This window comes from Micromys minutus (genome assembly GCF_963924665.1).
Source record: "Micromys minutus genome assembly, chromosome: 2".
In the NCBI taxonomy this organism is placed as follows: domain Eukaryota; kingdom Metazoa; phylum Chordata; class Mammalia; order Rodentia; family Muridae; genus Micromys; species Micromys minutus.
Genome location: NC_137971.1, coordinates 51,209,594 through 51,215,859, shown reverse-complemented (window position 1 = coordinate 51,215,859; position 6,266 = coordinate 51,209,594). Strand labels below are relative to the sequence as shown.

Here is a 6,266-nt window from a genome sequence, read left to right as displayed (position 1 = left end):
TATTGACAGCTAAATTAACTAATTGTATCTTTGGGGTGGGTGCAGGGGAGATGGAAGTTTATTAAGGCCTAGGGCTGAAAATGTCCGAAGTCCAAGGGAAGGTGGCTTTGCTGGTTCCCATGGCCCCAGGGGCAACCTAGGATGTTGAGCAGGGGTGACAGAGCTGGGATCAAGCTTTTTTGTCTCAGAATCCCTGGCAGAAGACCTCAGGGATCAGTTCTGAAAAGGCAGGGTGTCTCTCTTGCCTCTTGAGATCTTGGGACTTATGCAGGGACTGGCAAAAGTTCCTTGGGGAAGGATCCTTGACTCCAAGGTCTTCATTTCAATGATGACCACTTAATTTGTCCCTTGGCTGACTGAAGAACCTGGGCCATGCTCTGTTCTGTTAGGCCACTGTCATCAGTCCTAAAATTTACCTCTGGATCACTTGCTAGGGGTCATTCTCTAGAATCACACCTCCATCTCCAAGTTCACCCAACACCAAGAAGGTTCCGTCCACGTTCTCCAGCAACCAACGTTTCTCCACGTTCTTCCTTAAGATGTAGCTCAGAGAATCAAACAGGCAGGCAAGCACAGACATGAGCACCAGCTCATTCTCAGAGGAAGATCCCACCACATACAGGAAGATATCAGTGCTGCTCTTGTAGATGATAGCCATTCCCTCCCCCCCCCCAAAAAAAGGGGGGTTTCGCTTTCCATGCAGCTGGTCTTGTTAAAGACGTTTTTCTCAAAAACCATCTGCTCCTTCATGGAGGGAAATGTGTTGTCAGAATACTTGGTCAGCAGCCTTTGCCCGTCATTACCTAGGATGACGACAGCCTTGATGATGTAGAGAGAAGGTTCCTGAAACTGCTGTTCTGTGGTTCCAGTGGGCGGCGCTGCGCCCCCGGCTTGGACGGCTGAGGCCCCTACCCCGGGTGCGGACATGGCCAGGCCTCTAGATGCAACTAATTGTATCTTAATAGCTGGAAAACAGGCCACTAGCTCTTTATTTCAAAGTAATCCAAGACTGTGTTAATTCATTAGTCAATGTATTAGTTAATTAAACCTACTAGGTTTTTTTTTGTCTCTTATGAAATTTGTCTCTTATGAGAAAGGGCAGACATGTTTGCCATGATCTCAGGCTTCATATTAAGTGACCGTTTCATTTAATAATCAATAATCAACTGCCTGTGTCTCATAGTAAATAATTGGATGAAAATTTTAAATGTAACATGTGTTTAAGGTCTATGGAAAAATGTTTGTGAGTCTAGAAAAATGTTTGAGATTGATAAATGCAAATAATAAAGGTTAGAGTATGTAAAAAAAACTTAGATGATGATAGAAAATGATTTTGATAAAAATACTCTAGATGAAAGATGTTTAAAGTTGGTAAATGCAAGTTATAAATGATGGAGAGTCTAAAAAGATGTTTAAGATTGGAGGGTCTAAGGGTCTAAGAAAGTGTTTTAAGGTATGTAAATGCAAGTTATAGAAGTAGAAGAAAATGATTTAAATACACACACACACACACACACACACACACACACGGAAATGTTCCATACTCCCTCCCCCCCCATGCTACAGTTATATTAACATTTTAAAGTTCAGAATTCTAACACTGATCAACAGATTTTGATAAGTGAATGGAGTACTGACTGTTTACAGTTCAGTCACGAGCTCAAGATTTTACTTTTTTTTTTTTTTTTTTGGTTGTCTTCTAAATATAGACTTTTAAAGGTGTTTCTCAAGATGCTAAAAACATCTGCCCAATCTGTTTATCTAACCCTCAGTCTGAGGAAAGAATGTTCTGTGCCTTTTCACCCAAACTTACAGCTTCTGCTAAATCTCAAAGGCATGAGTCTACTCCTGTTGTCTAACAGATGCCTGTTAAAATTTTTTTGTAAAATAAGGATTTCAATAGAATGGTAAATACTAATGTATATTCTTTTGTAAACTAAAGTTCGCTTAAGCTTTAGGGAATTAAAAAGTCATAAGATTTGGATTCACCTGCTACGGACCAAATGGACTCCAGATAAATACACAGTTGTTCCTAAAAATAGGATTCCCCCTTGGTCCTGGGGTTCCTTACCTTCCCCAATTACTAGACAATTTTAACTTCTGTCCCTAGTCTATGTGTTTCAGCAGATTTTCACCTGGGTGACAGACTCTGTTCAGGGATCACCTGTGGACAAGCTCTGGACTTGCTGAAAGCTGATGTTAACCAGTCGAGCTGATGGGAGTGCTCCCTGGCTATCAGCTGGATCCACTAATCAGATGCTTCTGATAAATGCCCCACTGCCGAGCCTTTGTCTAGCATTTCAGCCATCCTGGGCCCTGATAACAACATCCTGATGTGAGCTGGAAGCACTTACAGAAGAGAATACATCGTCCATTGTCCCACCTTATAGGCTAAAATACTAAGTCAAAAAGGAACCCCCTGAGCCCACATTGAAAAGGATCCCACTTTATGATCCTGATCACCTTGATGGTCATGAAAGTAGATGAGATTGAATCCTGGATTCATTAGTCTAATCTGAAGTTCACCCCCTGGAAACATCAGGACCCAGACTGGCAATGGTAGTCAGAAAACACCCACAGGTCCCCTTAAAAATCAGACTGGTATAAGACTCTGGAGACTAGTTTTCCATTGTGCGTTGCCTTGAGTTACTGAGGCACACACTCCAGAACAACACATATGAACTTTGATTAGAACTACAGATGGGAGCCTAATTACTAACATCACTGCCCATGGTTTCCCCCACCCTCACCTTTGAACTATGGCCAAAATGAAATAGGTGCCCAAAGACTGCAAAGATATATATTCCCTCATTCTCTGGGTCTTTTGGATATGGGATCCGGAGTATGGAAAATGCTTTGGCCATCCTTCAAGTGTATTCCTGTCCCTCAGACTCTGACGGTGGGGGACAGGATATGCACTTTTGTTCTACATGGGACTGTAAAACATTAGCTCCCTGGATCACCAGTAAGGACAGTTATATTCAGATACTGAGGATTCAGAGCCTGTCTAAAAAAAACTGAAAAGAAACTAACCCCATTCAAATTAAGATTTAAAAAATACTTTAAGTAATGTATGGAAAGACTTGGGGACTCTGCCTCCTATGTGTCTGTAATGACCATGAGATGATGTTCACCATCCAGAAATTCCAGATAACCAGTAACAGGGTCATAGATATCACTGGTCCCAACAAAGTAGTTAACCCTCTCCCTGTCCCAGAAAAGACAGCCCCTAGGCAAGATCTAACCTCCCAACAATCTGTTTCTGACACTACAGGGCTGACTGGCCTCTCCCCAACCTTGGTCGCCATTCCCTGAACCCAAGGGTTCTTCCTTCCCCTTTAGGGACTGAAGAGTCTGAGGCACCTAAACTCTTTAGGTCCTTGTACAGCTATTGCCTCAGGTAGACTGTTATTCTGGAAAGGGAGGCTGGGAAGAGCTAGGCCTTCTACTCCAATCCCAGATGGCCAGGGCATCTCCAGTACTAGATTCCATCCTCATAGGCATGGGCACAGCAGGGTCTGCCAGTATGGGAGCAATAACTCTAATTAAGGAAGATCACATGTTAACACTTCAGTTAACAAATTAATCAAGACCTGTCAGAATAAAAGAATCAGTCATTTAACGTCTCTTGATTCATTCTCTTGATAATGCTAAAGTCATGTTATAAAACAGAAGAGGGCTTGACCTTCCCTTTATGCAACAAGGGAGTTTATGTATGACTCTAAGTAAACAATACTGTTCCTATGCCAATTATTCAGACATAATTTATAAGAAGACTGATAAACTAGTCAAATAAAGAATCACAGAGAAGGGACTGGAGAGATAGCTCAGTGGTTAAGAGAACTGACAGCTCTCCCAGAGGTCCTGAGTTCAAATCCCAGCAACCACATGGTAGCTCACAACCATCTATAATGAGATGTGGTGCCTTCTTCTGGTGTGTCTGAAGACAGCTACAGTGTACTTGTATATAATAAATAAATCTATCTATTTTTTTAAACAAAAAAATTTGTTTAACTGGTCCCTCTGGCCTTAGAGAAAAAATTTGAGTCAATGGAACAACTCAAAGGAGAGAATGTTGAGCTCCACCCCTGCCTCCCAGCACAGCTGTAGCCATTTTGTTCAGTGCCTGCCAGCTATATCAGATTGTTGTTGTAATATGCCTGGTGGTCACTGACCCAGAAAAATAACTTGACACAGAGCAAGGTCATGCTAATCACAAATCCTGTTATGTCTGCATGAGGTCTGTTATCTTAAGAAATTCCTCAAACCTTTATGTAGGACCTATCAAATTAAAGGTCAGTATGAACGGTTGTGTCTAAAATGGCTTGGGTCAGAGCCAACCACCAGACAGCACTTGCTGCACTTGGAGATTAGCTCACTGTGGGTTTTGACATTTTAGCCTTATTGGTTAACAGAGAAAAATGTGGGGGGTTATAGCCTCAGCCTACAAATTTTGAGCTACATCCCTGATAGATCAGTCTTAGGGTACGTGATCAATAAACCATCTCTGTTGAACTGAGATTGGTGTTTGTGTGATTTGTGGGGTGACTACTGGACCCCAATAAGACATAAGAGGAAAAGGCACATAGTAGGAGCCTTTTCCCTGGTTTCATTTTCTGAAGCTTTAGTTATCAATGGTTTATCAGGGTCTAAAACTATTAAATCAAATTTTGCTTTTATATGTTTGTCTGTTTTTGTTTTTGAGACAGGTTCTTTCTGGGTAATAACCCTTGCTGTCCTGAACTCACTTTATAGATAAGGCTGGCCTGGAACTCACAGAGATCCACCAGCCCTGCCACCTGAGGCTAGGATTAAAGACAAAAGCCACAACACCTGGCTTAAACAGAATTTTTTAGGAAAAAATAATCCATACCTTTTAAGTTATTCTAAATAATGTAGTAAAACCCCATTCCACTTCATCCTTTTGAGCATATCCACATTGTATAAGCTACCCTTTCACTAGTAATTGAGTAGCCATCTTGGTCAACAGATGGACTGTCATACCACATCTCCTGTTCAAATAGCAGCACTTGCTAGGCTGGAGAGATGGCTCAGCTTTTAAAGGCTCACACTTAGTAACTTTACTAAATAATGACCCCCAAAAAGAAGTGATGACAGGTGAGGATTGAGAAAAAACAATCCTCCCCCCCCTCATTCTCTCTCCCTCCCTCTTTTAGGACAGGGTCTCATGTAGCCCAGGTTGGCCTCAAAGTCACTCCTTAGCTGAGGCTGGTCCTGAACCCTGATATTTCTGCCTCCAACTTGTTGGTATTGGAACTCTGCACACATACTACCATGCCTGACTTGTTGGTGCTGGAACTGTATGCATGCACTACCATGCCTGACTTAATGTGTCCTCCTTTCCTCTGTTCTCATACTTCTAAGTCCAAGAGAGAAAGCTCACAGATTCAGGGATCTCCACATGCCAAGCAAGTGCTATGGCCTAAGAGCCAGTTCAGTTCTAACACGACACTCTATGCCTGGGAATGATGTGAGATCCCACGACTTGGGGGTTTCAGTCCCCAGGACTGCTAGGTTCTAGACACCGGCTGCAAGATTCGGGTTCTTTTAGCTGTGCTTTATACCAACCATCTGTACATCCAGGTTCCCACAACATATACATTGTTAATTTGTGTGTCAGTGTTGGAGAGATGGCTCTATGGTACAAAGTATTTGCTGCTCTTCAAGGGGACCAAGGAGCTGATAGAACCCACAAAGGGCAGCTCATTACCACCTGTAACTGCAGCTCCAGAGGACCCAACACTCTCGTGTGGTTTTCATGACCACCCCCTTCCACATGCCATATATAAGACATACACATAAAAACTAAATCTAAAAAGAACAGCATTTTCAAAAATGTGTGTGTTATATGTTCTTGTGAGTGTGGGTGTGTACATCTGTGAGGGTGTTTATGTGTTCATGTGGCGCATAGCATGTGGAAGCCAAAAATCAACACTGAGCCTGTCCTCAACCACTGTCCAACATTAATTAATTTATCATTGTGTTTGCATGATGCTTGTGTGTGGGCGCATGTGCCACAGCACTCATGTGGCAATCAGAGAAAGACTCTGCAAGTCAGCTCTCTCCTTGCACCTTTATATGGTTCCAGGGATCCAACTCAGGGCCCCAGACTTATATGGCAAGTGCCCTTACTTGGCCCTCCACCTTCTTTTCTTCCTTCCTTCCTTCCTTCCTTTCTTCCTTCCTTCCTTTCTTTGCTTGCTTGCTAGTACTGGAACTAATTCTGTAGATCAGGCTGACCTCAA

At 42.5% G+C, this 6,266-nt stretch overlaps 1 pseudogene across 1 annotated transcript; it reads right to left on the bottom strand.

Moving 5' to 3' along the window:
• Positions 1 to 317: 317 nt before the first annotated feature.
• LOC308417592 (coatomer subunit zeta-2-like) lies at positions 318 to 927 on the bottom strand (annotated as a pseudogene). The gene has a single exon. The product of its transcript is annotated as a coatomer subunit zeta-2-like (transcript).
• Positions 928 to 6,266: the final 5,339 nt, after the last annotated feature.